Source organism: Cetorhinus maximus, chromosome 15, assembly GCF_964194155.1.
Source record: "Cetorhinus maximus chromosome 15, sCetMax3.hap1.1, whole genome shotgun sequence".
Taxonomy (NCBI): Eukaryota; Metazoa; Chordata; class Chondrichthyes; order Lamniformes; family Cetorhinidae; genus Cetorhinus; species Cetorhinus maximus.
This window is the reverse complement of record NC_135893.1, coordinates 25,178,742-25,202,132: the sequence shown is the minus strand read 5'-3', so window position 1 is coordinate 25,202,132 and position 23,391 is coordinate 25,178,742. Positions and strand designations below refer to the sequence as shown.

Below are 23,391 nucleotides of genomic sequence, written 5' to 3'. Positions count from 1 at the left end.
TATTGAATGGTGAAGCAGGCTCGAAGGGCTGAATGGCCTACTCCTATTTTCTATGTTTCTATGTTTAACTTGCATTTATTTGGCATCTTTAATGTCATAAAATGTCCCAAAGCACTTCTGAGGAGCATTATAAAGTAGAATGTGATACCAAGCCACATAAGGCTAAAGGCTAAAAGCTTGGACAAAGTGTTGGTTTTAAGAAGTGTCTTAAAAGAGGAAAGAGAGGTGGAGAGGTTTAGAGAAAGAATTCCAGAGTTTGAGCTGAAGGAACACCCATCAATTATGGAGCAATTAAAATCGAGAGTGCTTAAAGCCAGAATTAGAGAGGTATTAGAGAAGAAATTGCAGAGGGTTGTGAGGCTGGAGAAGATTACAGAGATGAAAGGGGCGAGGCCAGAGAAGGATTTGAAAACAAGAATGAAAATTTTAAAATTGAGGTGTTGCTTAACTGGGAGCCAGTGTAGGTCAGCAAGCACAGACGTGATAAGTGAATGTAACTTGGCATCGTTAAGGCATGTCAGCAAACTGAGCAGAGTTTTGGATGAACGCAAGTTTACAGACATAGAATTTAGGAGGTTGGCCATGTGTGTTTTGGAACAATCAAGTTTAGAAGTGACAGAGGCATGGGTGAGGGTTTCAGCAGCAGATGAGTTGAGGAAGAGGTAGAGCCGGGTGATGTTACGTAGGTGGAAGTAGGTGGTTTTAGTGACGGTGCAAATATGTGGTTGAAAGTTCATCTTGGGATCAAGAATGAAACCAAGGTTGCAAACAGTCTGGTTTAGTCTCAGACTGTTGCCAGGAGAGGGATGGTGTCAGCAGCTAGGGAACAGAGTTTGTAGTGGGCACATGACAAGAGCTTCAGTCTTCCCAGTATTAACTGAAGGAAATTTTTGTTCACCCATTACTAGATATCGGACAAGCAGGCAGCTAATTGAGCAACATTGGAGGAGTGGAGAGAAGTGGTTATTTGTGGTGTTTTACTATTCACAAATGACAGCTGCAAATGTTTCACTGAACATTAAAGTGACTTTGGATGAGATGCTTAACTGAGGCCCCCTGTGTCCTAAAGGTTCCAATGGTCCTATTTATATAAGAGCAGTGCATTCTCGCAGTGTCCTGGAAAACATTTCCCTTAGGCAACACCACCAAACATAACAGATTATCTGTCAATTGTCTTATTGCTGTTTGTGAGACCTTACTGTGAACAAATTGATTGCTGTGTTTTCCCACATTATCGCAGTGACTATACTTCAAAAATCAACTCATTAATTAGCTGTGAAGCAATTGGGACGGCCTGAGGCCGTGAAAGTCACTGTGCAAATTCAAGTTCTCTATTTTGTTTCTTTAATTCATTAAATGGAAGCACTCTTAAATATTTTAACAACCTGATAATGGATAATATAAATACAAGTCTTTCTTGCTTTCTCTCTCAAACTTGTGTGTTATCCTGGAAATAGCCAGGACAGATTGTGTGTTACTTTATATGCCTGAAATATTTCACTATGAGAAGTAACAGTGTTGCGGAGTTGCCTGGGATTGTACTTGAAAGTCCTGGTAGCAGGAATACACAGTTTGAAAAAACATTGACAGAAATGGATTTTTGCCAAGTGTCTTATTGCCTGTTCAATCAGAAAACCCAATGCAGGTTTCCACTGGGAGACCTCTCACCAGTGTACAGGATGGTTCTGCAGTGGATGGAGCTCACTTCATTTGATGGTTGCTGGGTTAAACATTAGGTGCCAGTGCCGCAGCTGTGCACTTTGATTTTTTTCATCTGTTTAAACATTTAATGAGGTGTCATCTTGCTGGGACCTCTTCACACAGAATCCTCGATTGTATTATCCTATAGTTTCTCTCTCATTTTCTCTGCTAATCTTTTAACATGTTGCTTTGTTTAAACAGTGATTATGACAGGTGGTATCAGGAGAGTCACTGAACAGCAAGATATGGAGGAGTCAGATTAACTTGCACCCCTGTAACGCTGTTAGGAGACATTGTTACTTCACTCCATTTGCTGTCCACCTGCTTCCCCCTTGCCCCTCCCAACCCCACTTCCTTCTGTGTCTGCCTTTGGAAAATAAAATTCTCCCAGTTCACTTACAACTGCATTTTCCGAATCCCTCCATTCCCCACTACATTTCTGCTGCTGATCTGGTCAATCACACGCTCACCTCTACCTTTTGATCTCCTAGTCCCCAGTAAAACCACTGTGTTCACTCTCTCACCCGGGTCTTTCGGTTGGAGTGCTGCACTGTTGGAGGTTTGGATGAAACATTAAACCAAGACCTTGTTTGCCCTTTCGGATGGATTAAAAAAAAACTCCCATGACAAAGTAGTGAGAAAGGGCAGGGAAGTTCTCCCCATTGTCCTGGTCAACATCTGTCCTTCAAGTACCATGTTAAAACAAATTGCCAGGTCATTTATCCTATTGATCGCTTCTCGGCCTCTTGGCTAAGATCAAGTGTAGTGTTGCAGGGGCGACACCATGGTCCTGCCATGGCAAGGTCGGGATGGAAGGGCGATAACCAATCGCAATCCAAATCTATACCGTGGGTTACCTATCACCGTCCGAGTCACGGTGAACCACAGCGACGAAGGAGGATCACCTATGGATCGGGGCTTCTTCACCAGGAGGATCCTGTTGAAGGCGTGCGGCTTCCAAGCTACGGAGATCTTCACCCTGCACGACTCCCGCAAAGGTGGTTATTTCGACGTGACTTTCAAGCAAGTGGCAGACTGCGTCCGGCTCCTGAGGGTGTTCGAGGAGAAGAGAGACCTGCCGGAGATGAAGATCCTGACGGCGGAGCCGCACTTCTCTCTGCCGTTGCAACGGGAACGTGAGGTGATGGTGCATGTGTACAACCCCTTCGTCCCTGTCGCCGACGTGGTCACCTTCCTCACCAGGTACTTCGATAAGGTGGGGAGCGGCACCGAGATTCGAGACGACTTGGGGATCTGGACAGGCAAACGCCTGTTTAAGGTCACGCTAAAGACCGATGGTAAGGGAGCCATTTTCCACCCTCCTTCCAGTTTCGCAATCGGGGGAAACCGTGGCTACCTGGTCTACGCTGGGCAACCCAAGCATTGTCGCTCATGCGGCAAGGCTGGCCATGTGGCGGCCAACTGCAGCGCCTCCCTCTGCAAGATCTGCAAACAGGAAGGGCACCAGACAAAAGACTGCAAACAGGCCAAGTGCTGCAACCTGTGTGGCGAGGCAAGTCACCTCTACAGGACCTGCCCCAAACGCTGCCGTACTTACGCACAGGCAGCCAAAGCTGACCAGGGGGAAGCAGAAGAAAGGTTCCGTGTCACTCCAACCACCAAGGCCCCCAGGGAGCTCAACGGGACAAAGGAGGACACAGAGAGAGACAAGGTGGAGAAAGAGATTGAGGCAACAGAGAGCCAATCAACAGCACTACCCCCTGAACCTTCCAGTCCTCAGGACAGCGAATCAATGGAGGAGGAGGCAGCAGTGGAAAAGCAGCAGGGGGAGTGGCGGACGGTGAAGAACAAGAAAAGTAAGAGGGAGCGAAGAAGAAGCAAAGGCGTTTCCCAGAGAAGCGGCAAGAGGCGTCTCCCATCCGACACGGATGACAAGGGCAGCAGCTCTTCGGATGAGGAAGTGCCAGAGCGGCACCGACAGAAGAGGCGGCAAAGCTCCAGGGCGTTGGAGGACGAGACACCCGAGCTCCAGAAAATTGGAGACAACAAGGAGCCCAGCGCACCCCAACATTGCCTGCAACCTGAGGAGGCCAGTGCACCACAGCCCCTGGAATCTGGGAGCAGTGAGGCAATCATCGCACCCCAGCTCCAGGAAGCCGGGAACAGCAACCCCCCAGAGGGGGTGAGTTTTGGAGAAGCTTCTCCAGCAAAGGTCATCTCAAAACCCGCTCACCACGTGAACCTCCAGATGCCACTGGAGCAGAACACGGCCAAGGAGATCTACCTCAGCCCATCCAAAGTGAAGGAATTTGAGCTCACTACGGGTATGAAGGAGCAGACTAAAGGTCTGGGACTCTCAGAGACAGTCTGTTTGGTAGGAGAATAAATGCTTTAATATGGGTTTAAAGATTGTATCCATAAATGTGCGTAGCATTAAATCTACTACGCGATGTGTTGCGACCTTGGACTACCTAGCCAAGGTCAAAGCTGACCTGTTGTTTCTGCAGGAGTGTGCGATACCGCACCTCAGCTCCTACAGGCAATGGTCACGATGGTGGTCCCACGGGCCATCGATCTGGTCGGGCGGAAACGACTCTCGTTCCTCCGGCCTGGGTATTCTGCTGCGGGGAGGCAACTTCACCGTCTCCGAGGTCAAGGAGGTGGTGGGCGGGCGACTCCTGGTAGCAGACGTAATGTACAAGAACGCTCCACTCCGGTTAATTAACGTGTACGGCCCGGCACAAGGGGCTGAGCGGCTGGAGGTTTTTCAGCAGCTCCCACTGCTGCTGGCGACCTCCAGGCCGGTCATTCTGGGCGGGGACTTCAACTGCATCATCGATGCGGCTGGACGATCCGGCAGGGCCGGAAGCAGATTGGACGCTACGTCCAGATCCCTGATGGAAACAGTTAAGGATGCCAAGCTGCACGACGTCTTCAGCAACCCTGCAGACGGAGCGCAGCGTAGATACACCTGGTCGCGGCCAGACGGGTCCATTCGTTCCAGGATAGACTTCCTGTTTGTGTCCCGTGCATTCACAGTCAGATCCACCGAGGTCAAGCCGGTGTTCTTCTCTGACCACTGCCTCCTACTGGCGGACTGCCACTTGGAGGAAGACCTGAGGGTGGGCAGGGGGGCATGGAAGCTAAATGTGCAACTGCTGACCCCAGAGAACATTGAGGAGCTCAAGAGGGATTACAAAGGTTGGAGAACCGTGAAACCCCTCTTTGAGTCCCTGACACACTGGTGGGAAGTGATCAAGGGAAGCATCAAGAGGTTTTTCATCCGCAAAGGCACCCAGAAAGCTAGAAAGGAACAGAGGGAAATGTCCCGACTCCAGGAAAAGATGCAGAATCTGCTCCGGCTGCGGTCGATGGGGGTCGATGTCAAGGAGGAGCTCCAAGAGGTGAAGGGCCAGCAAGCCTCGCACTTTGCCTCGGAGGCCTCCAAGATCATCTTCCGTTCCAGAGTCCGCTCCGTGGAGCAGGATGAGACGTGCTCACGTTTCTTCTTCCAAAAGGTACACAGAGAGCGCTCTGTGATCAGCAGCCTGAAGGAAGAAGACGGCTCAGTAAAGTCATCACGGTCCGACATTCTGAGGATCAGCAAATCCTTTTATGCCGGACTGTATGACGTGAAGCCCACGGACAGCACGGCCTCCCAGTCCTTCCTGTCCTCTATCACGGAGGTCTTAGACCACAGTACGCGGGAGAGCCTAGACAAACCGCTAACTCCTGATGAACTGACTAAGGCCCTCGAGTCCTTCGAGAAGAGTAAAACCCCCGGAAGCGACGGCCTGCCGGCGGAGTTGTATTCGGCTCTGTGGGACTTGATCGGCCCAGACCTGCTAGAAGTGTACGAGAGTATGCTCCTGGCCGGCAGCATGTCAGAATCCATGAGGAAAGGCATCATCACCCTCATCTACAAGCACAAGGGGGAAAGGGAGGAAATTAGAAATTGGCGACCCATTTCACTGTTGAATGTGGACTATAAGATTCTGTCCAAGGTCATCGCCAACCGGGTCAAATCCGCTCTGGAATTGGTGATTCACCCTGACCAGACCTGCTCTGTGCCAGGCAGGAAGATCTCTGACAGCCTGGCGCTGCTCAGGGATACGATTGCCTATGTACAGGACAGGGGTGTGGATACCTGCCTCATCAGCTTGGATCAGGAGAAGGCCTTTGACAGAATATCGCACACCTACATGGGGGATGTGCTCTCCAAAATGGGCTTTGGGGAGGGAATTCGAAATTGGATCCAACTGCTCTACACTAACATCAGTAGCGCAGTCTCAATCAATGGGTGGGAAACAGATAGCTTTCCGATTAAATCTGGAGTCAGGCAGGGCTGTCCTCTCTCGCCTGTCCTTTTCGTGTGCTGCATAGAACCCTTTGCCGAGTCCATCAGGAAGGATCCGGGCATAAGAGGAGTGACGATCCCAGGCAGTGGAGGCACTCAGGTAAAAGCCTCCCTGTACATGGACGACGTCGCCGTCTTCTGCTCGGATCCGCTGTCGGTGCGCAGACTGATGCACGTCTGCGACCAGTTCGAACTGGCCTCGGGAGCCAAGGTAAATCGTGGGAAGAGCGAGGCCATGTTCTTTGGGAACTGGGCTGACCGATCCTTTGTCCCCTTCACTGTCAGGGCTGACGGCCTGAAGGTGCTGGGGATATGGTTCGGAGGGACCGGGGCATGCGTTAGAAACTGGAAGGAGCGAGTGGCTATGGTGAAGAGGAAACTGGGCATGTGGGAGCGACGCTCCCTCTCCATTGCGGGTAAGAACCTGGTCATCAGGTGTGAGGTACTCTCGCTGTTGCTGTACGTGGCGCAGGTCTGGCCCATTCCACACTCCTGCGCGATGGCGATCACTCGAGCCATCTTCCGCTTTATCTGGAGGTCGAAAATGGATCGTGTCTGCAGGGACGCGATGTACAAGCCTCTAGATAAAGGGGGAAAAAACGTGCCCAACATCGCCCTCATACTGATGGCCACCTTTGTGTGTGGCTGCATCAAGCGGTGCGTAGACCCTCAGTACGCAAACACCAAGTGTCACTACGTGCTGAGGTTCTACCTGTCCCCGGTGTTGCGAAGGATGGGTCTGGCCACGCTGCCGCGGAACGCTCCAAGTAGTTGGACCGTGCCGTACCACCTGTCCCTGGTGGAAAAATTTATGCAGAAAAACACCTTTGACCACAAGTCCATCAGGCAGTGGTCAGCACGTAACGTCCTAGAGGCCCTGAGGGATAAGGAGAGGGTGGACCCTGTGGGATGGTTCCCCGAGCAGACTGTCAAAGTCATTTGGCAGAATGCCTCATCGCCAGAACTTTCCAACAAGCACCAAGACGTAGCTTGGCTGGTGGTGAGAAAGGCCCTCCCCGTCAGATCCTTCCTACACGCCAGGAGTCTCACCCCCTCTGCACGATGCCCTCGAGGTGGCTGTGGTGGGGAAGAGACCGTTGTTCACCTCCTTGTGGATTGTGCCTTTGCAAAGAAAGTCTGGAGAGAGATGCAGTGGTTGCTGTCGAGGTTCATCCCGAGCAGTTCTGTGACACAGGACTCTGTGCTCTACGGGCTGTTCCCAGGGACACACACCGAGACAAACATCGACTGCAGCTGGAGGATCATCAACTCGGTGAAAGACGCGCTTTGGTCTGCCCGAAACTTGTTGGTCTTCCAGCACAAAGAGTTGTCCCCGACCGATTGTTGCGGACTGGCACAATCCAAAGTCCAGGACTACGTGCTGAGGGACGCACTAAAGCTTGGGGCAGCTGCCGCAAAGGCGCAATGGGGAAGGGTCGCTGTCTAAGACCTTTCTACCACAGCGCACCGAGAGACTGGGAACTGTTTAGAGCCCCTCGGGCTGTACAGATCAAAATGAAAGGCTGTAAATGATTGTAATATTGTTTGTACTGATGCACCTGGTGATACATTTTGTAAAAGTTTAACCTGGATTGTACCCTTGTAATGTTGTTTTTGAAATGGTTTTGAATGTGATTGAAGATTTTTTATGAATAAAGTATATTTTTACAATAAAAAAAAAAATTTATCCTATTGCTGTTTGTGGGACCTTGCAGTACACAAAATGGCTGCCAAGTTTCCTAAATCACAAAGGTGACTACATTTTAAAAACATACTCTTTTTGCTGTAAAGCGCTTTGAAATGTTGTGAAGTTTTTGAAAGCCACTTTCTAAATACAATGGGCGGAATTTTCTGTGCCCGCCAGTGACGGGCATGATCAGTGGAGTGAGCGGACAACATGACGCAATCGGTTTTATGACAGCGGCAAACCAGTTCATGAACGTCAACTCAGCCTGCCAATGGCGGGCCACGTTTCCTGCCATCAGACGTCGGGAACCTTACTGTAATATATCAGCATACCATTATCAGGCCAGCCCACCGGAATCGTTCCCCACCCTGCCCCGCTGGATCGTCTGTCCACGTCAGCGGGAAAGCACGCCGGGATGTCTCACAACAGCACATAAAGGACATGCATTTGGTGGCCTGCGCTTTGAAGGGAACTTGAGGGTGAGTACACAGTAACATTGTGCAGTGCTCACCAGAGTTGCCTGTTGGACTTCAAGCTTCGGGGGTGTTGAGGGGTCGGGGTTAAGGGCAGCCCTGCCGTTGGATATAGAGTACAAGCATTCGAGGTGGGAGGTTGGGTGGGTGAGGGAGGTGGCCACACATTAGGAAAACCTGTATAAAGTGACCAATCCTCTGCAACTTAGACAGTTCAGGCGCAGTCACATTGATATGGTTGGGGTCCGGGTCCTAGCTTATCAGTCCACTCAAACATTGCAGAGACATCAAAGTACCACCAAGTGCTCAGCCCCTACCGCCCCCCAACCCCCACCTGCCTTCCCGGCACAGACTGCAAATTCATGAGCATTTTAGATGACTGTAGAACAGTTGGATGACTGCACACGTTGAACAATCTCCTCGCTAAAGCCAGCCATGGAGCAGTCGCTGCTGGAGGTGCTCACAGCCCCTTGCAATGTCAGCATTCCAGTATGGACCAGTCTCCCCCATGGTTCAAGCTAACAGGGCAGCCTTGCAGTGCAATAATCTCTGGCCATCCAGGTGGTGGCCAACACCCTCCAGGAAGAGCTAAGGTGCTGTCACACTTAACCAGGACAGGTTCTTAGCGCACCCATGCTAACCACATATCTCTCTCTTTCATCCTGCAAGAGGAGTACATCAGGATCATGGAGCCTTGTGAACTAGCTGTATGCCTGATGGCCACAGAGCGTGAAAACGACAGAGGAGAGGGCAACTGAGGCTCCTGGCTGCACAGAGGCAGAAGCAGCAACCTCAGGAAGAAGGGGCAGCTGGGACTCCTGCACACGCTGCCCAAGAGCCACAGCGAGCCGTCGCTGGTTGGCGCCTAGCGACACCCAGGGTCTATAGACGCCGCCTTTCATTACTGCAGTTGACAGAGAATCAGTGTCGCCAAAGACTGCGCATGTCTAAGGAACTGGTCAGTCACATCTGCCAGCTACTGCAGGATTTGGCGCCACAGGGACATGGAGGGCATCCACTGCCAGTGGCCATGAAAGTGACTGCGGCGCTCAATTTCTACGCCAGTGGCTCCTTTCAAGGCTCCACAGATGACCTCTGTGGGATCACACAAACCACCACCCACAAATGTATCCATGAGGTCACAGATGCCATCTTTGCAAGGGCACACAACTTTGTGCATTTTGCCCAGGACCAGGACAGCCAGGATGTAAGAGTGATTGGACTCGCCCAGATCTCGGGTTTCCCACAGGTTCAGGGTGCAGTCGACTGCACTCGTGGCGCTCAGATCTCCATCATAACACACGATGAACTACATCAACCGCAATGGGTTCCATTTGCTGAATGTGGAGCTGATGTGTGACCACCAGAAACACATCCTGCAGGTGGGTGCACGGTTTCCAGGGAGTGTGCATGACGCCTATTTTCTCAGTCAATCACAGATCCCTGGGGTCTTCCAGGGTCCACAGAAGCTGCAGGGATGGCTCCTCGAGGACAAGGGCTACCCACAGACCATGGCTCTTGATACCCGTGCGGTGGCCTCAGACTGCAGCAGAGCGATGGTATATGAGGCTCATGCTGTAGCTTGCAACATTGTGGAGCAGATCATCGGAATACTGAAGATAAGGTCTGGTGGAGTCCTGCAAAACCGTCCGCAGAGGGTGTCACGCATCGTTGTTGTCTGCTGTGCCCTTTACAACCTGGTGCTCCAATGGGGAGACGAGCTGGCTGGGGAGGAGATGGAGGAGTTGCGCATCTCCTTCGATGAGGACACGGATGAGGGTGAGGAGGTCCTCAGAGGCGACGATGACAGGGATGAGGCCATCACGCTGGCCAGACAAGGCAGGTGCTCGGGAGGCCCTAATTGTCACTTGATTGCAAGAGAATGATGATCGACATGCAGTGAGGACACTCCATAAATCTTCACTTAGCCTCTGAGAATGTCTGACTCCTGTCCGGCCAAGGGCAGGTCACTTGCTCCCTGTAATCAGTGTGATATCATAGAGATGCAGCCATGAAACTTTAGAAGCACTTGACCCTTTGCCCGCCTTCAGCACCTGAGCCTTTCAGGAGCTCAGCATCAGTGGTCACAGATGTGGAAGAGATGGGGGCCAGCCCTTCCTTAAAGGTGCTGAGAGCACACAGAGAGAATGAGAGAACTCTGTGGCGCCTGCCCACTACGTTCTGGCAGCAATGACAAGCACTGCTGAGGTGTGGGCACCAGTAATGTTTCCAGGGAGTGTGAGGCCAGACCATCACTTTGGTCTGAAGGCTGCACTGAGAACAGTGAAGGGGCCCTGGACTGAGACACCTGCCTTAATCTTGTGGAGAAAGGTTTCACATCTGAGTGACAAGAACACTGCTCATCAGAACAAGGAGCCATAGGCAGGGAGACATTCTTGGGAGTTTATTGCGAATAGTGAACAATATGTAGAAGTGATTAACACCCATGCCCAGGCTGTGCAATTAATTCTCCTTAACTTTCCTAATCCTGCCACTACACCTTGGTGCTTCCCGGACATCCACAGTGGAGGCATCCTGCTGACTGCGACGCCCTGTCTATGATGACTTTGGCGGGCGTCCTCTGGAGGGCTGAGACTTGGAGGGCCCCAGCCTGCTTTCGCGGTCCTGCTATGTGGCAGCGGCACCCTCCTCGGCCTGTGGAGCTGGAGCTGCTGAGGTCACAGGAAGAGCCAGGCACTCTTGGGGCCGGATGGGCTGGACACTCTTGGAGTCACCTGGATGGATGGTCTGGAGTGTGCACCTGCTGATCCTCCTCCCTCTGGGTGCCCGGGAGCCCCAGGCTGACTCCTTGAGGAGTAGGGGTAGCTGGAGTGAGATCGAGCTGCCCGGCATCCCTCTCACATACACAGTGTTGGAGGCCAAATATGGAGTCAGCGATGAAGTTGAGCCTGCGCATCAGTGCAGGAGTGAAGTCCTGGACCAAGGTCTCTGTAGCGGCAGCTATCCTACCAGTGATGACCTTGGTGCGTTGGCATGCTGGTGCAATCACCTCAGCCTGAAGGCAGACGGACCCCTCCATCGTGCTTTGCAATCGGAGGAGTGTAGCAGCTATCACTTGCTGACGTTCCCGAGCCTGCTTTTGCGGCTCCAGTAACTGTGACATGACCAAGTCCAGAGGCTTTTTCCAGCAAAGCTCTCGCCTCCGGCAGTCCTCCGAACGCAACCTCTCCCTCTTTTTGTGTGTCAGCTTGTCCTGCATGATTGAGATGGATAAAGTGTAAGCAGGCTGCCCGCCAGGCCAAATGATAAGTATGCCTGGCCTATGTGAGTGGTGAGTGGTCCCATGGATGGGATGAGAACAATGATGGTGTGTGTGAGAGAGTGAATGGTGGTGTTCCTTGAACCAGCAGTGAGTGAGATCAGTGTGGATGTGTGATGAGTTTGTGAGTGCGTGAGCTGAGAGTGATGAGAAGAGTGACTTACCCTGGCGGAACGGAGGAGATCATTCATCCTCTTGCGGTACTGGGTGGTTGTTGTCCTCTTTTGAAGGGCGTTGGCACTGACCACTGCTGCCACTGCTTCCCAAGCCAGGTTAGTGCTTTTGCTGCCCATCCTACAGCTAGAGCGGGGATGGAGGACATCCTGGCGGGCCTCCACGACATCCAAAAGGCGTTCCAGTGACGCGTCACTGAACCTGGGGGCTGCAGTCTTCTTCAGTTTCAGGGCCATGTCTTCCGTGCAGCAGTGGTGGCCTGGAAGCACTGGAATGTGTGCTCGCGCCTGGACTTTAAATATGGCGCCCGGCGTGATGAAGCGGTAAGATGATTGCAGGTGGGCGAATGAGAGCCCGGCCACCATCGAAATGGCAAGTTTCCAGGGAGTGCATAAATAATGTAGCGGGTTTGTGACGATATGGTGTAAAACTCGCCATAATGTCTGGTGGGTAAAACGTCGTTTTACCCACCCACTACTGCAGTTAGTGCAAATCTGGGACGATTCTGCCCAATGTCTTTCAAGGAGTGTGGTCTGGGTCAGTTGGTAGCACTCTCATTTCTGAGTTTCAGGGTTCAGGGTTTAAGTCCAACTCCAGGGCTTGAACACACAAATCAAGGCTGACACTGTAGTGCTGTCCTGAGGGAACACCGCACTGTGAGAGATGCTGTCTTTTGGATGATACATTAAACCGATGCCCCATCTGCCTGCTCTGATTCCATGACACTATTTTTGAAGAAAAGCAGGGGAGTTATCCCTGGTAAAAGCAAAAAACTGCGGATGCTGGAAATCCAAAACAAAAATAAAAATACCTGGAAAAACTCTGGCAGCATCTGCGGAGAGGAACACAGTTAACGTTTCGAGTCCGTATGACTCTTTAACAGAACTAAGTAAAAATAGAAAAAAGGTGAAATATAAGCTGGTTTAAGGGGGTGGGGGGGGTGGGACAGGTAGAGCTGGATAGAGAGCAAGTGATAGGTGGAGATAGCCAAAAGATGTCATAGATAAAAGGAAAAGAGGTGTTGAAGGTGGTGATATTATCTAAGGAATGTGCTAATTAAGGATAGAAAGCAGGACAAGCAAGGTACAGATAGCCCTAGTGGGGGTGGGATGATGGGAAGGGATCGAAATAGGCGAAAAGGTAGAGATAAATAATGGATGGAAATACATTTAAAAATAATGCAAATAGGTGGGAAAAGAAAAATCTATATAAATTATTGGGGGTGGGGAAAGGGGGAGAGGATGGAGGAGAGAGTTCATGATCTAAAATTGTTGAACTCAATATTCAGTCCGGAAGGCTGTAAAGTGCCTAGTTGGAAGATGAGGTGCTGTTCCTCCAGTTTGCGTTGAGCTTCACTGGAACAATGCAGCAGGCCAAGGACGGACATGTGGGCATGAGAGCAGGGTGGAGTGTTGATATGGCAAGCGACAGGGAGGTCTGGGTAATGCTTGCGGACAGACCGAAGGTGTTCTGCAAAGCGGTCACCCAGTCTGCGTTTGGTCTCTCCAATGTAGAGGAAACCACATTGGGAGCAACGAATGCAGTAGACTAAATTGAGGGAAGTGCAAGTGAAATGCTGCTTCACTTGAAAGGAGTGTTTGGGCCCTTGGACGGTGAGGAGAGGGGAAGTAAAGAGGCAGGAGTTGCACCTTCTGCGGTTGCATGGGAAGGTGCCATGGGAGGGGCCTGAGGTGTAGGGGGTGATGTTTCGCCATTTCCACCAACTCCAGCATGATGCCACCACCAAACACATCTTCCCTTCACCCCCCCCCGGCGGCATTCCACAGGGATCGTTCCCTCCGGGCACTCTGGTCCATTCCTCCGTCACCCACTACACCTCAGGCCCCTCCCACGGCACCTTCCCATGCAACCGCAGAAGGTGCAACACCTGCCCCTTCACTTCCCCTCTCCTCACCATCCAACGGCCCAAACATGCCTTTCAAGTAAAGCAGCATTTCACTTGCACTTCCCTCAATTTAGTCTACTGCATTCACTGCTCCCAATGCGGTTTCCTCTACATCGGAGGGACCAAACGCAGACTGGGTGACCGCTTTGCAGAACACCTTTGGTCTGTCTGCAAACATGACCCAGACCTCCCTGTCGCTTGCCATATCAACACTCCACCCTGCTCTCATGCCCACATATCCGTCCTTGGCCTGCTGCATTGTTCCAGTGAAGCTCAACGCAAACTGGAGGAACAGCACCGCATCTTCCAACTATGCACTTTACAGCCTTCCGGACTGAAAATTGAGTTCAACAATTTTAGATCATGAACTCTCTCCTCCATCCCCACCCCCTTTCCGATCCCCCTTTTTTCCCTCATATAATTTATATAGATTTTTCTTTTCCCACCTATTTCCATTATTTTTAAATGTATTTCCATCCATTGTTTTATCTCTACCTTTAGCCTATTTCGATCCCTTCCCTTCACCCCACCCCCACCAGGGCTATCTGTACCTTGCTTGTCCTGCTTTCTATCCTTAATTAACACATTCCTTAGATAATAACACCACCTTCAACACCTCTTTTCCTTTTGTCTACGACATCTTTTGGCAATCTCCACCTATCACTGGCCCTCTATCCAGCTATACCTGTCCCACCCCCTTAAACCAGCTTATATTTCACCTCTTTTCTATTTTTACTTAGTTCTGTTGAAGAGTCATATGGACTCGAAACGTTAACTGTGTTCCTCTCCGCAGATGCTGCCAGACCTGCTGAGTTTTTCCAGGTATTTTTATTTTTGTTTTGAGTTGTCCCTGGTAACCTGCCAACATTTATTCCTCAATCAACATCACAGCATCCACAGTATTTTGCTTTTATATCAGCCATTATCCCTGTCCTTGCTGACCAGTATTGGCTCCTACACCACACCCCACCATGGCCCAGCACTTCAAATTTAAAATTCTAAACCTTATGTTTAATTCCTTTCATGGTTCCTTCTTATCTCTGCAATCTCCTCAAACCCTAGAATTGCCCCCTGACGTTCCGCTCCTCTGACCTTTCTGCATATCCCCAACTGGCCCCACCATTTGTGGCCTTACTGTTGGCACCGAGGCTCCGTACCCCCTTCCTAACCCTGCTGCCTCTCCATTCCCTTGTAAAGGTTTCCTTCAAACCCATTTCCTGCAAACTTTAAATCACCCCTCCTACTATCTTCTTTGTTTCAACGTCCATTTATGTCTGTGTATGACTCTGTTGAAATGCCTTGTGATGTTTTTCTATGTTAAAGACACTGCATAAATAAATGTAAGTTGTTTTGTGTGCATCAGTGTAAGTATCATTGTGTGTATTGATACATGTCAGGGTGTGGGTTCATTGATAAAATGCACAACATGCTTTAGTACATGTGTGGCTTGATTGATACATATCTGTCTGTGCATTGGGTTTTACATGGGTGCAGGTGCATGGATACACATAAAAACACCTATGCATGTTTATGTGTTGCATGTAGACTCCTGGCGACATACATATAAGGATTTTTGTGCATTAGTACATGTGTGGTTGGGAGAGTGAGTTTTCGGGATGTCTAAACATCTGTGTGTAAATAAAAGCAAAATAGTGTGGATGCTGGAAATCTGAGATAAAAACAGAAAATGCTGGAAGAACTCAGCAGGTCTGGCAGTATCTGTGGAGAGAGAAACAAAGTTGACGTTTTGAGTCCGTATGACTCTTTTTCAGGATTACACATCTGTGTGTCTATGTGTGTATATGCTTGTAGGTATATACACATATATATGAGCATTACTGAAAAAGAAACATGCCGTTGAAGCTTTTCGTCTTGCACTCAACAGGACAGATTCACATTGGTGTGATGCCAGTTATGTCTGCCATACGTCCCAACAACTGGTGGATTGTATCAAATAGCATGTCCCTTCAGCTGTTCACAAAAGGCAAAGTACTGGTTGTACTCGACCAACCCATGCTTGTAAAACTCAGAACATTGTGTCCAACATTAGATATGATTCTGTAGTTGGACAACAATCCTGATTGTGCTAAGAATTACACTAACAACCAATTTGAGATTAACAGAGGCTCACAGTGTGGCTCACTTATGCATGCTAGAAGCTACATATATTCACACATAGGGCCCTGTCCTTTGCAAACAGAAAGAACATGTCCATGCATTGCGCCTTTTCCAACTAAACAAAAGTTTGGAGGACAGCCGTTCCCTGGTTCATTCCCCATGGCAATGCCTTAACCACCCAGAGCCGACCTGACTGGTTTAAATTCAAACAAACACTTAGCAGTTAACTGTTCCCTGATGTATTCTCCATGGCAATGCCTCTACCAATTAGAGTCCACTTACCAACCAATCAGCACCCTCTTCTCATGCAGTATAAATTGTTGTTCCCTTTGAGATTTGGTATTCTTACGAATCTATCCTGATGAGTGCAAGATGAAAAGTTTCAACAGCATGTCTCTTTTTTCAGCAATACTCAAGTTCTGTACCACCAAGTGACTGAATATATATATGATTCTGTGTGGATATGTACATAATTGTGTGGATGAGTAAATGGCCCATGGTTCTGTGGGTATGTACAGAGGTGAGGGTAAAACTCGATATATATGTGATTGTAGGTGATTATTGTTTTATTTTGTGATTTAATGGGTATGTGTGCTGCAGTATGGGCTGCTATTTGGCATTGCCTGATCATTAGTTAAAGTTGTTTATCCGTTTATTCATTTTCAGTATATTAAAAATCAACTAAGAAAATTGTCTCGCTGTGCAGGAGAGCTTAGCATTGGAAAGACAGGGAATTATAGGGCAACTGCAAGAGAAGCATTGGCAGACATCTGCTAGAAGCACTGAATAATCATGACGCTGATGACAGCAAGCATAACCTCAATTAATCAGAATTAAGATTAGAACACTATTTATCAAAATTAAGTGCCCTTAAATTGGATGGATATAGATCTGACTTCTATAAGTATAGGATGTTGTAAAACCCAATGTGCTGCAACAGTACAGAACCTCTGTGTTTGGACAAGGGAAGAGCTAATAGTTCACGTGAAGGTTGGTTTTGGATTCAGATTGATCTGAATTGCGGTAAGAATACTGTTGAAGCTGAAGAAGTCAAATTTGCTAATGCTGGTGAAATTCAGAGCTTCCCCGTTCTAAGCAATGAGCTGGACCCAAAGTGGGTAGACAGACAGAGGGAGGAATTGGAGATTAAGGCCGCAACAAAAACTCTAAATTCACCTGGGTGAACCTTCAAACTGCAAGTAAGGAGGAATGAGGAATGTCTAGTTGACCAAATATACTACTTGGGATGAGATCAAGGAAATTAAGAGCTTCCACCTTTCAAGGAGTGTTTTGTACAACCAGTCAGGCCAATCTCTAATTTGAAAAGCATGTCCAGTTTTCACTGATCACTAAAATGAAAAATAATATGTCCAATTTAAAACACTAGTTTTATTTCCCCCCAACTTCCCCATGTCTCATGAGGTGGGACATGAGTTTTTAAGGTTTTAAATAATTTTTATCTGTAGCAGAGCAAACATCAGAACTCGAGCTCTGATCCCACCCTGTTTCCTGCATTTATTTTGCAGCCCCCCCATTTAGTTTTGCTTTTCCCAATTGGTGGCAACTGTCTCATATATATCATATATATATAATGCTATCTGGAGCAGACGTAGAGAGCAGTGATTTATTGAAGGACTGGTGTATTTGGGTTTGTTTGCCGCTGTAGTAATTGCCTTCTTCCATAGGTTTTCGGTTCAATGTTGACACCCCTATGGCTTGTGCGTATGTAATTTACTTTGATTCTTTCTTTGATTTTGTTTGTGTAATTTTATAGACATCCACGGTCCTCATACAGTCAAGTCTGATAAATACATATCTGATACCAGACACAAGCAAAATTCTAACTGATCCTATAGACTGAACCCTATCTCATTCTCTCTCATTGTACAGAATCCCAGTAGACAAAACCCTTTCCATTCTCTTTCATTGTGCAGAATCCCAGTAAACCAACCCCTTTTTGAGACTAGGACCCAGCCTGGGCACACCCTCAGAGTAAAGGGAAGACCTTTTAGAACAGAGATGAGGAGAAACTTCTTTAGCCAGAGAGTGGTGAATCTGTGGAATTCATTGCCACAGAAGGCTGTGGAGGCCAGGTCATTGAGTGTATTTAAAACCGAGATAGATAGCTTCTTGATTGGTAAGAGGATCAAAAGTTACGGGGAGAAGGCGGGAGAATGGGGTTGAGAAACTTATCAGCCATGATTGAATGACGGAGCAGACTCGATGGGCCAAATGGCCTAATTTCTGCTCCTATGTCTTATGGTGTTATGGTCTTTCCATTAACTCCCATTGTACAGAATCCCAGTAGACCAAACCCTTTCCATTCTGCCTCATTGTACAGAATCCCAATGTACCAAACCCTTTCCATTCTCTCATTGTACAGAATCTCAGTAGACCAAACCCTTTCCATTCTGTCTCATTGTACAGAATCCCAATGTACCAAACCCTTTCCATTCTCTCATTGTACAGAATCCCAGTAGACCAAACCCTTTCTATTCTTTCCCATTTCAAACTTGTGTTCATTTCTCAAATACTTCATTGGAAAATTGTAAGAACTCCCCTGATGATTTATTGTGTGAAAGTACCTGTCCCTTTGACACTGTGAAGAGTAACTTCATAATCCTGCACTTTCATCGGAGATGTTACACTGGAACAAGTACAGGTCAGACATAGAGCTCCAGGGAGCCTGACTCTCTATGGAGAATTGCCCTGACAGACCAAGAATATCAAACATTTGATCCTTCGCCAATGACAAGTTCACCAATTTCAGTCATTTAAGCAGCTGGGGCACTTGTACGTTTTTTTTTAGTCAATTCATTCATGATCATTTGCAAGCCCAGCATTTGTTGTCCATCCCTAAGTGCCCTTGAGAAGGTCGTGGTGAGCCATCTTCTTAAACCGCTGCAGTCCACGTTTTGTAGGTATACTCACGGTGCTGTTAGGGACCAAGTTCTAGGATTTTGACTCAGCGACAGTGAAGGAACAGAACAGCGAAATAGCTCTAAGTCAGGATGGCTTGTGGGTTGGAGGGGAGCTTGTAGATGGTGGTGTTCACATGTATCTACCACCCTTGTCTTTCTAGATGCTAGAGGTTGTGCATTTGAAAAGTGCTGTAGAAGGAGCCTTGGTGAGTTGCTGCAGTGCATCTTGTAGAATATAGATGTTACATACTGCTGCCACTGTGCGTCGGTGGTGGAGGGAGTGAATGTTGAAGGTGGGGGATGAAGCAATGAGTAACCAGGCTACTTTGCCCTGGATGGTTCTGAGCTCCTTGAGTGTTGATGGAGCTGCACTCAAACAGGCAAGTGGAGAGTATTCCATCAAACTCCTGACATTTGCCTTGTAGATAGTGGACAGGCTTTAGGGAGCCAGGAGCTGAGTCACTCACCGCTTAATACTCAGCTTTTGACCTGTTCTTGTCTTTGCAGTATTTATGTGGCTAGTCCAGTTAAGCTTCTGGTCAATGGTGACTCCCAGAATGGTGAGGAATTTAATGATAATATGGCTGGGCAATGTCAAGGGGAACTACAATCAGTGTTAATACCCCTGGGCCAGGTCAAGGAGAAAAAAAAAACAAATTCCCATTCCTGATTGCAATCCAGTGACCCCACCCTCCGCCCCCAGTTAGATATTCTGGACGGGATTTTCTGGTCCCACCCACCACAGGACCGGAAATTCTTGCTCAAAGCTAACGGACCTTTTGCTGGTCCGTCAAATTTTCAGTACCACCCGTGACAATTGCTGTGGCGGGCAGGACTGGAAAATTCCACTTTGTGTTTGTGAGCATATTTGTGGGCTTTACAAGGGCAGGAGCAATCATATCTGTGATGTCACCCATAGTTTGTTAATTAATTGTTCAGACATGTGCGAAAAAAGATAATTTTAGATGATGCACCAGAATTTTCTTGGGACCTTTGGAAATGTACAATAGTTTATAAAGTTGGGGGTGGAGGTTGGGGGCAGGTGGCAGTGGTGAAAAACTGAGAGGAACAAATCTGCTTCTGAATTGTAGAATAATTAATTGTTTCTATCTTCTGAAAAAGCCCCAAATGGCGTTCAATACTGAATGAGTTCGGATCCCGTCCAACCTGTCCTGCCATTGCCTCTACAATGCTTTGCTAGATGTGGTGATCATCTATAGGAGTAGACAGCACAGACAACGTCAGATTAATGAGGCAGCCTTGGACACACGGCATTCTCTGTAAATATTCCACAATGCAGGGACATTCCTCACAATGTCAACAAATGGATGCAGTGGAAACGAGAACAATCAGGACCAGCTTTTGTTGGCTTTCTCCTGCACGCAGTGATTATTAATGTATTGTGGTTAATGGCTGACATTTTCCTCCCCACATCATTTATTAGCCTTCAGCACTCGGAGAATGGAAGAGGAATTGATATTTACCTTCTGCTCTATTGCTTGTGTGCTACCTCCATCTCACAAGCTGTTCTGTTTCATTGCTTCATATTAGGTTTATTATGTTAAATTGCTTCTCAATCTCATCTCTTTCCATTACTGCTGCAATTCTCGAGTGTTTGTATTGTCACTATTCTCACTACATTTTGCACTGACTTATGGATTCTTCGCCAGCATAAGACCACACAGAGGGAACAGAATGGTAATGTCTTAGCATTCTGTCAATTCCATACTATCATTATTTCACTATCCAAGAAACCCTAAAGATGCCTGACCCTTTTCTTCTCAAGTTTCACCAAGGGCCATTGCTACCAGTATTGACTTGACAAGTGCTATTCTACCACTGCCGGGTATTACAACACTCTAATCATGGCCCCTCCAGAGTACTTTCTTTTTGCTTTGCTCTCCTTCATCCCCCTGGAAGTGCTGATTTCTCACTAGGTTTCTGCTTCATGACCACCAGGCATTCTCCTGTCCCTCACTGAAGTGGTCCATTCTTTATCAATGAGCTCACACAGAGAGCACTGAAATAGTGAGTGCTGATGGGCTATTTTATCTTGGGGGCCATCACAACCCACCTTACTCAGCACCCAAACATTGGACAATGGATGGTTTCTCATGTCCCCAGCCCAGCAATGTTTATAACAACTATGTCATCCCTACCCTCACCCTCATTTTTGTCAGCTAATTCATTTCAGACTGAGCATCAACGCTAGAACCTTAGTTCAGAGAAATACTGGGCAATACATTTAACAACTGAGCCACTTTTGCATCAGACCTGTTATATCAGTACCATAGGTATTGTATATCGGTGGATAATATCCCATCAATGCCATTCTACCCTATCTACCACGTCACTGTATACCACCCCATAAATGGCAAATGTCCCTATTGGTGTATACACCCCCATATTTCAGCTGTATAAAGATGTGGTTAGACATCTGGAGTATTGTGAGCAACCTGGGAACCACACTTTCGCTTTGGTTGGTGTACAGTGTAGGTTTACCAGAATGATACCTGGACTCAAAGGGAGAGGAGCGATCAAGCAAACTAGGATTGTATTCCATGAAATTTAGAAGGTTCACTGGTGTTTTAATGAAAGTGTGCAAGATATTAAGGGGAACAGATAGTTAGGTAGAGAAAAACTAATTCCATTGGTTGGGAGTCTAGAACTAAGGGGCATAGTTTAAAAATTAGAACCAGACGTTTCCAGAGCTAAATGAGGAAACATTTTATCACACAAAGGGTGGTAAAAGTTTGGAACTCTCTTAGCAAATGGCAATTGACGCTTGATCAGTTGCCCATTTTAAATCTGAGATTGATAGATTTTTGTTACCTCAGGGTATTAAGGGATATGGAGCAAAGATGTGTACATGGATTTAGGTTGCAAATCAGCCTTGATCTCATTTAATGGTGGGACAGGCCTGAGGGGCTAAATGGCCTCCTTTAGTTCCTATGCTCTTGTGTTCCCATCAATGGCTGTCTACTCCATCTATGACCTAGTACAATGCTCATTTTCTGATAGCACTGACAATGTAGGCCTCCTTCTGTGCTGTAAGATTCTATGATTCTATAAATGTCACACTCTCATGTGTGGAAATTGGGTGAGGATTGCTGTGATACCCTCCATGTCCAAATGGTTTCACTGTCCCAGCTCATATGTAAAGAATGGCCAAATGAGCAGATAGAAGATGGTTGCTGATGCTTAGGGCAATGTACCCAAGCAGCTCCAGAAGACTTGTGGGGATAACTGGAAAATGAAAGAGGTCATTGCCTCTCATGTTCCATACTTGCCTCTGAGCTCATTTATCTCGACCAAATTGAAATGGGTTTCACCAATGTTTCCTATTTACGATTCTAGGTTCGGAATGCATTTGTGGTTAAGTTCCTGAGTGACGTTCTTCCACTATAATATCAATCTCCTTATTAAAAGACAGACCTTGCCACTCATCCTCACTTCCGAGTAATCGTTCCCATTGTTTTAAAAAGTACATCGACTTGTCTCATTGCTTAATTGGCTGGTATTTTTTTTATTTGGCCAACAAGAATATAGGTGAAGGGTTTTTGATGACTGAAGATTCCAAGTAGGGTTGCCAACTGTGATTAAATGTATTTCTGGAGATTTCATCACATGACTTGCCCCTACGCTCTAGCCATTAGCCAGCCAACACATCCATGTTTGTGATGCATTGCCTTCCTACGCCAATTAGAAAGCAAAAAGACTAATTATCACTCAATTGGTGGATGCTTGACTGTCAGCCAAAGAGTGTTTTTTCCCCATTTTCAGTATTTTTATATCTGATAAAGATAAATGTTTAAAGAAAATAATTTTAAAAATCTTTTTCAATATCTCAATGATTTTTCTCCAGGGCTGCGCACAACAATGCCCTGGAGATTGATTTTCAATTCCTGGAGACTCCGGGCTGTAGTGTAATGGGTTAATAGAATAGATAATGCCAATAAGTGATGTGGATTATGATGTATGTGTGACAATAGTCATGTGCTAGAGGCTTTGTAGAGCAGATGGGCAGCACTCAGAGGAGATGTGCCTACTCAGTAACCCAATTTGTATATATTGTACAAAGCGTAAATAGGCTAGTTTTAAGTAAATACCTGAGTCAGACTAAAGTCCCTCTTCATAAGATACAAAGCCCAACACGTCTATCAAACACAGGCCAATTCTGGAGGGCTGGCAACCCTAATTCCAAGGCCTAGAGGCACCACTGAATCCTCATCAAATCAGCCTCCAACCCTTGTCCTCGGCACTTGGTTGAGTTATCAGAAAACCTTCCTCATGTTAGAAGTTCTGAAAAGGGTTTGTTGACCAGTAGGGTCCCTATTGTCAATCAATTGCAAACAATAACAGCAACAAATAGAAATTATATAGCACCTTTAATTTAGAAAGAAAGTGAAAAAGGCACAACCAAAAAAGTGAATTCAGCTCTGATTATTACTAACATTCTTAATTCAATTCAACGGAAAATGATTCGGTGGGGAGAAAAGGTAGAGGCGAATTTTCAACGTTGTTGCGCAAGTGTAAAATTGTCATTGCATATTAATCATCCATTATAGAAATGTTAATTCCAATTTATTTCCTTGGCCCCAAGAGGTAGTTGTCAGATGGAGTGGAAAATGCCCCACATACATCAGCAAGGCGCAGGCTGAGTGTTAGCCAGAGACTGAAGGTCTCGGGGCTTTCTCAGTGCTCCAGCATTAATAGGAAAACACCTTTAATATAAGTAAAAGGTTGAGAGGTGCCTGTCTGGCATGATGGCTCATTTATATTGACAATAGACATCAAAGCTTGATATCTGAAA

The 23,391-nt window shown here is 47.4% G+C and overlaps 1 protein-coding gene across 6 annotated transcripts in view; it reads left to right on the top strand.

Moving 5' to 3' along the window:
* Positions 1 to 23,391, top strand: part of LOC144690556 (kazrin-like) — a 536,288-nt gene that overhangs the window by 133,810 nt on the left and 379,087 nt on the right. Inside the window, exon 2 of one of the 6 annotated variants that reach the window (XM_078558160.1) lies at positions 17,343 to 17,379. The exons of the other annotated variants lie outside the window; for them this stretch is intronic. The gene's annotated coding sequence lies outside the window, so the exon portion shown is untranslated. The remainder of the gene's footprint in view (positions 1 to 17,342; positions 17,380 to 23,391) is intronic. 6 annotated transcript variants of the gene reach the window in all.